The following is a 10,999-nucleotide window of genomic DNA, read 5'->3' on the forward strand; positions in this document are numbered from 1 at the left end:
AAATTGTATCCATTGAAAAACAACCACAACAAAAAATCAATAATAGCCAGCAGGTGACAATCTAATGCTAATGACAATTTATTTGTGAATGAAACAAAGCTGGGCGACACAGCAATCTGGAAAACATAAGAAATCTTATGTCTTAAAAATCTCAGTTAAGGTGACAAGGAAACATCAATTTGTTGTGGCTGATGCTTGAATGTCCATTCTCTCCAATTTAACACTTCCATAACTCTCACAGACTTATGAAACATCATCTTGTTATCCAACTGGTCAAATGTAATTATATGCATGCTGAGTCATACTGGTCTTCTGTATTGGAGAATGACATCTCTAGAAGGGGTTAAATTGCATATCAAGGACCAGGTCTTGTCGACCCATAGAATACTGTAGATGGCCATACCCACTAAACACATCCATCCATCTATCTATTAATCTATCTGTTTTCAGAATCGGACGTAAATAGCACTTGGGAGGTTTGTATGCTGTTATGCAAATATTCATGTGCACATCTCAAAATAGTCTGATTTATGTTCACCCCAGTTTGCTGTAAACACATCATGCTCGAGGGTTCGACTTATTTTGAAGCTCACTGAAAACAACCTTGATTGTTGAATATTACCATTCTTGATCTTGCTAAAAATGCTGTATGTTTTACATATAAATAGATAAAACTAAAGATATGTTTGCAAATATTAAATTGGGAAGAAAGAAATTTTATGAGTGTTCACAGATATGGCGCCAGCTTGAAGGAAGTGTCAGGACTGGGACGTGCTGACAGGCTGTACAAAGTGACACTGATTTCACTAGAAGTGACATACAGTATATGCCTTTTGGTTCCCAGATGGGCCCACTTGTCTGTGGAATCAGCTTTCAGAATTAGAGTACTTTATTATTTTGCATTATTTAAAGATAATCTCCACATAGGTCTAACATCTATGAATCAAAGACACATAGTGAACGACGATCTTTTAATTAACCAACACTACAATCTCATTATTAACTGAAGGTTGTAGCCAAGATAATAGAATTTCTCTCTCCTAATTGGTTCAAGGAAGAACCATTAAAACAGTGTCCTATCAATTTCTTGCAATCTTGTTCCTCATGACAGAATGCAAATCAGACCATCTCATGGGAGTAACGTCTAGACAACACAACAAAACATTTCAAGAAACTTTTCCTCCTCCCCAAGTGCTGTCTGGCAAGCAAAAAACTTTCTGAAATGACTGAGTGATGACTTATGAATATGATGAATTTAATTACAGTGCACTCTCTTTTCATAGAATATAGGCTACCCTAAGAACAGCAACGGCAAGATAGTCATTATGTTTTCTGAAAAGAGGACTATTAATATTCATTGAAAAGTATCTAATGATACCGACAAACAAGTAACTGATATTTATGTTTTTGTATTCATCAAATTAGCTTAATTTTATGTGAATATACTAGACATTCTAACAGATATTATTTCACATGGTCATGGAAAGCTAATTTAACAAAGTACAATTTAACTAAATGTTGTTATATTTTAAGAAAAAGTTGAATCCCCCAATTTCCAAATCTGAGCTGCATACCAAATCTGTGGTGTTGCAGTAATGGATGTTGCCCATTTAAGAAAAAAGGGTAGCTGTCTGTGGTGTTACACTGATAACTTACAGATTTTTACATATTTTCACCTAAATTTTGATATATTTTTTGATTAATATTTCTAAAATATCCCCATTCGTGGAAGCCATCATGATGGCAGCCTCCATTTTAGAAAAGTCCCCCGGTTTCACAGACAAGGCTTAAGTCTAGTCCCAGGCTAAAATGTATGTTTGAGCTGTTTTAACTGAAAGCAACTTGCACTGACATATCTTAAAATATGTCACTGCCATTGTTTTGTCTCAAGATGCACACCAGTAATTTTTTTTCTAAGACACATTTATAAAAGCTACTTAAATGCCCTAATTTAACTAAGGCCTAATCCTGGCTTAATCTAAGCCCTGTCTGTGAAGGCCTATATTAACTCCACAGACAATAAATAAAATGAGGCATTTATTGTGATCATATGAATAGAGCGGACAATATACAACCAGGGATGTTTTATTTTTACTAAAAACCATAGAATTTGCTTTAGGACATTCATAATCGTATTTTATCATAGTTGGAGGCCTTAAGCACATTTTCGCGCAAATTCATCTAAAAAGCGCCAAATTTGGTACAGATGTAGCTCAGGTCATACTGAAACGATTTAGCTAGGGCGCCAAGATGGCGGCCAAATCCAATATGGCCGCTGCCCGAAAAGGGTTCCGGCTATAACTTTTGAACCACATGAGTTACAAATACAGACTTGATATCTTTTTCAGCTTAATTGATCATGGGAAACACATAGGAATATTAATATTTATGACCTGGTGCATCTGGACCCCTTATTCCTCCAATTCCAATATGGACAATTGACTCTTGAGCCAATGGTCCCTGAGACAAAGATGGCGGCCAAATCCAATATGGCCGCTGCCTGAAAGGGCTATAGCTTTTGAGCCAGATGAGATACAAATACAAACTTGATGTCTAATTGACCTTTTTTGATCATGGGAAACCCATAGAAATACTTACATTTATGATTGGGTATATCAGCACCCCCCAAATTCCCTAAATTCAAAATGGCTGCTGTCCGAAAAAGGGTTTTGGCTACAAATTTTGAACCAAATGCGCTACAAATGAGGATGTGGTGTCTATTTTATGTTTATTGTCTACAGGAAGTCCATTGGCATATTTATATTTATGCTTGTGTAAGTCTGGAACCTGTATTCTTTTCAAGACTGTGGTTGAAAATCCTTTTTTTACCACAACTTTGAAGGTTATTCTCAATGTTTATTCATTTCCTTATAAAAGTGAAATGCTTTCAGTGTACCACAGGTGAATACATTTCAAAGTGTAATCATATAAGAAAGAATAAGACACAATTATTATTGCAAGGCAATATTTATATTATGTCAAATTGTTAAATGAATAATATAGTCAATTTGTCCAAAACTCTTAAAGGTTTGCGTAGCATAACAAAAAAAACTGCAATAACATGAAAAAACAACAGTGAATTCTCATGGTCTCTCTCATGAATTCTCATTCTCATGGTCTCTCTCACATGAATTATCATTATCACATTATCACAATCACCGGATCACTCATCGTCTCCACCATCACTGTTTGTACAAGCACCCTCACATGCACATATAGAAGTGCAACGAACTCCGGCTTTACAGTACTTGCAGTGCCCTTTACATGCTGTCTTGCAGCCACAGTGGAGGAGAATGGTGCAGGCTTTACTGGCGTCTCCGAAATTAGTCCAGTAAGGTTCCCAAGTCTTGCTCATAGAGTCCCGCTACCATCCCTCTTTTGCTCTTTTGATGTGCTGAATCAGTGCAGCTTGGGTGGGAAGCAGGTTCTCGAGAGACTTGGTACCATTCGAGAAAAGGTGATGTCTAGCTTCATCTACGCGGCTGGAACCACAGCTCTTGCTGTACACGATGACGACCATACGCTCAAGTCTTTGGACATGGACGTCATTGTTGATCTGTTCAGGGTCCGAGGTGAGGGTAACCAGGGATTCTGTGAGATCTGGTGTTGCCTCCCAAGCTGCCCATGCACTCTTTTTCCCATGGCCCAGGAAGGCTGAGGTTGTGTCACAGCCTGTAAAGCGTGGAAGAGTGGTAAGGCCAGTGACTTCTGGGGACCAAGATCCTTGCTGATTTCATGAGCAGGAATGTCCCTATAGTTTTTTCCACCTGCGAAGCCGATCCAAAGCTCTGTGAGGCCGAGTGTGTTGAAGAAGCAGATGGCAAGGATGACAACATCGCTGTCGACAGTCTGGACAAATGCCTTTTTATGGCCATTGGCCCCAGCATCCCATAGCCAGAAAAGGTGAAATATATATCAACTTTACATTTGTATCTCATCTGGTTCAAAATATGCAGCCTTTGAATCAGGGATTCAAAATATGAATCCCTTTTCAGGTGGCGGCCATATTGGATTTGGCAGGCATCTTGGTCTCAGGGATCACTGGCTCGGGCGCCCTGGCTAAATCATTACAGTATGCCGTAAGCTGCATCCGTGCCAAACTTGGTGCTTGTAGATAAATTTCCGCAAACAATCGGGTGTAAGGCCCCATACTACAGTCAAAACTACTTTTTTGGACAGCGGCCATTTTGGAATTGGAGGATTAAGGGGTCCAGGTATACTGGGTCATAAATATAAACATTCCTATTTGTTTCCCATGATCAATTAAGCTGAAAAAGACATCAAGTTTGTATTTGTAGCTCATGTGGTTCAAAAGTTATAGTCGGAACCCTTTTCAGGCAGTGGCCATATTGGATTTGGGCGCCATCTTGGCCCCGAGGGTCGCTGGCTCCGGCGCCCTAGCTAAATCATTTCAGTATGACCTGAGCTATATCTGTGCCAAATTTGGCGCTTTTAGATGAATTTGCACGAAATGACCTATTTATGTGCTTAAGGCCCCCAACTACCACTCTTGTCAGGTATGGCAAAATTATCCGTCTTTATAGACAGCATATAGATGTAGACCTTGTTGTAAGTCTATGGTGTTATATTACATCTGTGGTGAAACCTCTTAAAGTCTATTAGACTAAAGAGAATTACACAAACAACGTTATGCAATATAATTACTTTTATTTCTAGTTATTTGAAATAGGTATAAAAAGCCCAACTGCCAGCATTAAATTGCATGAAATGATCCCGTTGCTTCTTGAGACCACCTTTGAGGAAACTCGTATACGGGAGACTGGGAGGGTGTAAACATTTGTCTGTAATACATTTGTTATGTAGCCAATTTCAAACTTTATTATAATATTCCTATGTTTATTTGCTACACATTAAAGTGGTTTTACGTCTACAACATTTCCTTAAACTGTGTAAATAGATGTTGAATACAAAGAACTCAGTATTTCGTGTTGATTAAGCAGGAGGAAACATGTACTGTATGTACTGAGTAAACTGAATTTGATGAATAACATTTTTGAGGTATGCAGATGTGTATGAATATGGGAATGTATACATCTGACTGCCTTCTCCATTTTTCCTTTGACCCATTGATAGTAAACTATGAAAGAAAATAATTTGGTCCGGGAATTGTTAAACAAGTTATGTTAAACTTTGTTGCAATTGCCGTTTTACAAGGGCTCACAGTTCTCTAGCCTTTTAACCTGAATCCAGTGCAAAACATGCAGTCTAAAAACAGCCTACAACGCAACCAGGTCGATTCCTGCCTCACTTAAAAATGTTGGGTTAAAAATAACCCAACGAATAACCCAACTGTGGATTGGTATAGCACCTTCCCAACTGTGGGTTATTTTAACCCAATGCATTGGGTTAAAATACAGTTGGGTTAAAATAACCCAACAGTTGAGTTAAATATTTATTTTTATTTATGACCTTATTTTAATAAATAAAATACACATTGTTTTCAAATACAATTGTTTATTTGTATAAACAACACATATGTTTCAACAAATATATTTTTCAATTACAAACTATATATTGTGGAGTCTAGGATTTAATGTAAATATACATAATTGTGTACATAAATTCAAAATGCACAAGTGTACATACAACACACATAATAAATTCAAAACCTATGCAAATATGTACAAACAGAACACATTCAAAACCTACACAAAAATACACATAGCATACATACAATTGTACAGCATACAGCACACAAAAATTCAAAATGAACACTAAATTAAGAACTACACATTAATAACCTATTTAATTCAATAACCTATACAAATATGGAAAGAATACACAAATTAATAACAATAAATCCTAATCACAACTTTATTAAAAGTTCTTCACTGTACACTGAATGCATTGATGTGTTAGTGTAAACATACCTTGAGTAATAAAACTACAAATACATATGTTGACTACTGGACCTAATGATGATGATGATCAAAGTTCTTAATGAGGCAGGAACTCCTCCAGATATATCTCTAGATATATTAAAGTTTGCGTGCTACAAAAACTCCCAAAATGGGTGCAGAGGTCTTGAAGTAGTTTGTCATAGATGTAAAACATTTTTGAAACACATCCATTGCTTGAAATAAAGTCTTCTGTTCAACTGCTTCCACACTGAATATGATAAAAACTTGTGAGTTCTCTTCGTCCCCAATTAAGCATCAAGTCATGTGGATCCGGGCTTGTCTCACTGTTTCTCACTTGTCTCCATCCTTAAAAGAATAAATAATGTTCAGTTGGGCATGCACTGTGACAACATCAACAGTGTTAAATTATGAAAAAGTTACATCAAAGCAGTGCTGTATTGAATTAAATTATGGTCACTCTAATTAGTCATTACACCTGCCGTTAAAGGATTAGTTCACCCAAAAATGTAAATTCTGTCATTAATTACTCGCCCTCTTGTCATTCCAAACCTGTAAGACTTTTGTTCATCTTCGGAACACAAATAAAGATCTTTTTGATGAGTCTGAGAGATTTCTGTCCCTCCATTGACAGCTACACAACTATCACTTATAATCCCCAGAAAGGTAGCAAACACATCATAAAGGTAATACATGTTACTCCAGTGGTTTAACCTCAATTTTATGAAGTGACATGAGTATATTCTATCCCTTAAACATAATTTAAAATTTAAAATTAAGATTAAACCACTGGAGTCACTTGGATTACTTTAATGAAGTCTTTACTACCTTTCTGGGGCTTGAAAGCGGTACTTGTGTAGATTGTCAATGGAGGGACAGAAATCTCTCAGATTTCATCTAAAAGATCTTCTTTTGTGATCCTAAGATGAGAGAAAGTCTTACAGGTTTAGAACGACATGAGGGTGAGCAATCATGACAGAATTTTCTTTTTTTGGATGAACAATCCCATTAACAAGCGGAATCATTGAAGAAAAGAAGAAGTGGACGAACATAAGCCGAAGAGCAGTGTAATTTATCAAACTTGATTTGATAGTGTTGCTTTTACTTACAGGCTTAATGTCATTTAAGCTGCACTTCATTTCAGCATATGTTGGACACACCATTTTTCCATTTGTGAGGTATGGCGATGATGGCAGGATGTCAGGCCATTTCTCCGGGATCATCTTTGAAAGACAAGAAAAAAAAGAAAAAGAAAAAAAAAATCCAGTTTTCAACTATACCACACGTGTGTCAACCTAAATTCATATGCACTTAGACACAGCCAAAACAATTTTCCAAAATAAGACACTCCTTCCCTATAGACTATAGAGGGTATGCACTGACGTCACTTTCCCGCCGAAGAGCTGCTGCATGACTGGATTTAATAGGGGTAACTGCGAAAACGTGAGTAAAACAAATGATTATCAGTTTAAACTAAAGGTTGGACTCGATATAGTGTTCCTTACAACTTACCAAAGATCCAGTGATCATGGATATTCATATTTCGTTCTTCCTGTCAGTCCCATAGAGGCTATGCTGTCAGTACCGGAAAGAGAATGGATTAGTTAACCTCTCGAGTCTTCGGGTCTGATTCTTCTGAGTCTTTCATTCTTTTGTCACATGACAGCGCTGGACCATAAATGAGTTACTAATGTTTTAACGGCTTAGATTGGGAGTTGAGGTAAACTAACAGACTGCATAGCCTGAAGACCCAGATAAATCAATTAAAGGTCCCGTTTTTCCTGTGTTTTTGAAGCTTTGATTGTGTTTACAGTGTGCAATATAACATGTGTTCATGTTTCGCGTGTAAAAAAAAAAAAAAACAGTATTTTTCACACAATTTCCTTATCTGTATACCGCTGTTTTCACTGTCCTAAAAACGGGCGGATAACTTCCTTGTTCTATGAAGTCCCTCCTTCAGAAATACGTAACGAGTTCTGATTGTGCCAGCGGTTCCTGTGTTGTGATTCAACAGCAGCTTAGCGCACGTTGCCCGGAAAGGTCACGCCTCTAACCATAACGTGGAGATGCATGCTCTCAGTGTTATTGTAAACATGTCTTTAATTTCAATTCAATTTGAGCCGGAATCAGACCCAGAGAACATAGATGATCTCATTGATCTCTAAGTACAGCGCCCCTGGGAAGGCCAAACAAAGGTGATTTGACTCCGGGAAGAAAATATCAGCGTCTCGACAACATGGCGACAAACACACTCTACAAACGCAACTCTTCCTCTTCTCCGTGGGAGCGCAACAAGACCACGCCCCCTTTTTTTGTGTATTCCTGTAGGCGGAGGTTAGTCAAAAAACTGTTCTAGTGACGTCATTAAAGCAGGAAGTAGAGGGAAGTAGTCCCAAACCGGCCGTTCGCTGTTGACTTTGAAAGGGGACTTCTGTTAAATAAAATATCTCACTTGGCACTGAACTTTGAGCTTTATCATTTTACAGGTATTATTTATGCTCTAACAGCAACATTACACTAACTAAAGTTTGAAAAATGGGATCACGAAGAACAGGACCTTTAATCGTTTCTGTTTCTCATAATTTGGCCTCTTCCTTGCATTGCAGTTTTTTTCTTATTCTAAATGTGATCAACATTTGATGTGTTTGGGGAATTTGGCTATTGACATAACATTTAAATAAATATGAAATGAACGAAATGACTTGAAAAAAGATTTGTTCATTTTTATGAACGAGATTTAAAGATCCAAGTCAGTAAAATTATCCGAACTTCCTACTACTACGTCACGCGCATACCCTCTGTACTGAACTTCATTAAACTCACCATTCCAAGAAAATTGTGAAGTCTAGGATGTTCTCTAATGATTTCTTCGGTAGTTTTTGTTCCAGAGGATCAATTCCATGCACTGCAGTTTGTTGAGGTGTTGTGTGTCTCTCATGAACTCCTCGACTTGGCTGTGAGGACTTCTTGCTTTTCTTTTGCCACTCAAACATTGTCAGTCATCAGACAGCTCAGACTCTATTGAAATTAAAACATACTGTATTAAAATAAGTGAAGAAAGCTGGAAAAAAAAAAACATAAGTAATTATCTGTACCTGGATCTGTAGTAGCCCCAGCACTGCACATCTGGTCTCTAATCATTATTCAACTTACCAGCTTGTTAGTAGAGGGACTCCAAGACCGGTGCCAGATAAGGAAGACATCCAAAATGTGTACTATTGTACACTGTCCAGGACCAAAGTTGAGAACCATTGTCATCCAGTAGCGTAAAACTTTAATTTACTCCTTCCTGTGTTAGAATGAATCAGAAAAAAAGAAATATTTTCAAAAAAGTAAACTAGTCCTTAAAAACTTGTTACTACAGTAAATCAAGGTAATCTGTGTATTGGAAAACATAACAAACTTTCTTTAACTAATCATGAACTAATAGTTTATTTGTTACAAAGTGTTTCTCATGTTTTCCACTTCAATTTCGTTAGGAATATCTGCACTTTTTCATCTTTCTTTCATCGCGGAGATTTCAGCGAATTCAAAGGCTTCTCACCGCATCTCACAGCACTGTTGTGGTGTCGTGTGACCGATGTCTGTGAGCTCGCGCCGCGAGGCCGAGCTGATAAATGGTCCGTGCACTACGGTTCAGAGCTCTTTCGTTCCGCATTTAGTGACAATTGTAGTCGCACCTGTACGAAAAAAGTACATTACCAGTCTGGAGCACTGCTTCAGCTGTGACAGACCATCACTAAAGTCCCTTAAATTTGCTATCACGAATACCGTAAAACAGGCGTAATGCTAGATAGTGATTTCAGACTAGACATAACTTACTTAGTATAATATTGTAGTAGGTAACTCAGTAGTAGTAACGTACATCTCTAAATGGTTTTACTAGTATAATTTTTAATTAATTATTTTATTTCTGCTTGCGAGCTAACGGGATAGCTAGGATTAATTTCCAATCGATCTCACTTCCCGGAGATCATTAAAACGGACTAAGGGGAACTTTGTTTTTTTTAAATATAAAATTCAGTTTTAGAGTAATTATATTCAACGTCTCAGTATACAATACTTAATGTTATACATATATAAAAACGATATGACTTACCTTTTATGATCAAGATGCAGCAGCAGCTTCTGTGTTGACTGTCTGTCACTGGACCGTTAAAATTTGAACTGTCGCTGCGGAAACCGTAGGTTATTTAACCCAACGGTTAGGTTATAACTAAAAATAAACCAACGACATAAACAAATGACCCAATAAATTTTAAGATAACCCAACATATTGACCCAATATGTGTAACCCAACGGTTGGGTTACACAAATAACCCAACGATTTAGTTATTGTCAGTGAATTAAAAACATACAGTGCGACCAGTGTAGTCCAACTCTCGGAAAATGTTAGCTCATGAGACGGTTCTCACTGAATAAAACTAGAAAATGTGGGAAACAATGGCAGTGATCATTGACAGTGACAATATGTCAGTGCAAGTTGCTTTCAGTTGAAACAGCTCAAACATGCATTTTAGTTTAAACCTTGTCTGTAAAACTGGGGGATAGTTTAAAATGCAAGCGTTTACAGCTGTTTATTTTGTATTTCAATACTTTGCATTTTAAAATAAACTTCTAAATATCTGTTAAGTTTAACCTATGTAGCCTAACAGACAACACAACTTAATTGTTGGCCTTAGGTGATAAAAGCTGTTGCAAATGTTGTACAAAATACATTAATAAAAAGTGTAAAACTTTATGTTTTACTAACAAATTATGTAATAAATTGGCTAATTAATTTAACTTACAGTATGTTTTCCTTGACATCTCATGATTCCTGAACACGATGCATGATGTCCAGCGCAGTGCGCTTTAGGACAGCCTTGCGCGCTTACTTCCTGTTGCGTGCACGCGCCCTCAATATGATTCCCAAACAAATTACCCTTATGAGTCGGTTAGTGTGACAATTGTCGTCAGATTCCCGAGCTAATGATTCATATGAGTCGGTTCTTTTTTACTGAATCAAAATACAGCGCGACCAACATACACACCTTTTCAATAACTGTTTTAGTTTATCTGTTCGTTTAAATCTGTAAATTGGATCCAGAATTCTTTACAATCCACACCCCTACCGGTCT

At 37.2% G+C, this 10,999-nt stretch overlaps 1 long non-coding RNA gene across 2 annotated transcripts; it reads right to left on the reverse strand.

Annotated features, from left to right (window-relative positions):
* Positions 1-5,462: 5,462 nt before the first annotated feature.
* Positions 5,463-9,559, reverse strand: LOC308693283. Of its 2 annotated transcripts, none has more exons than XR_014030429.1 (5): positions 9,424-9,559; positions 9,033-9,168; positions 8,703-8,897; positions 6,989-7,102; positions 5,463-6,227 (listed from the first exon to the last, which is right to left on the reverse strand). It is a non-coding gene; the product is annotated as an uncharacterized lncRNA (long non-coding RNA). The 2 variants fall into 2 exon arrangements; XR_014030430.1 differs by having other exon boundaries at positions 9,434-9,483.
* Between the last annotated feature and the right edge of the window lie 1,440 nt (positions 9,560-10,999).

Source organism: Scardinius erythrophthalmus (genome assembly GCF_964197995.2).
Source record: "Scardinius erythrophthalmus genome assembly, chromosome: 7".
NCBI lineage: Eukaryota > Metazoa > Chordata > Actinopteri > Cypriniformes > Leuciscidae > Scardinius > Scardinius erythrophthalmus.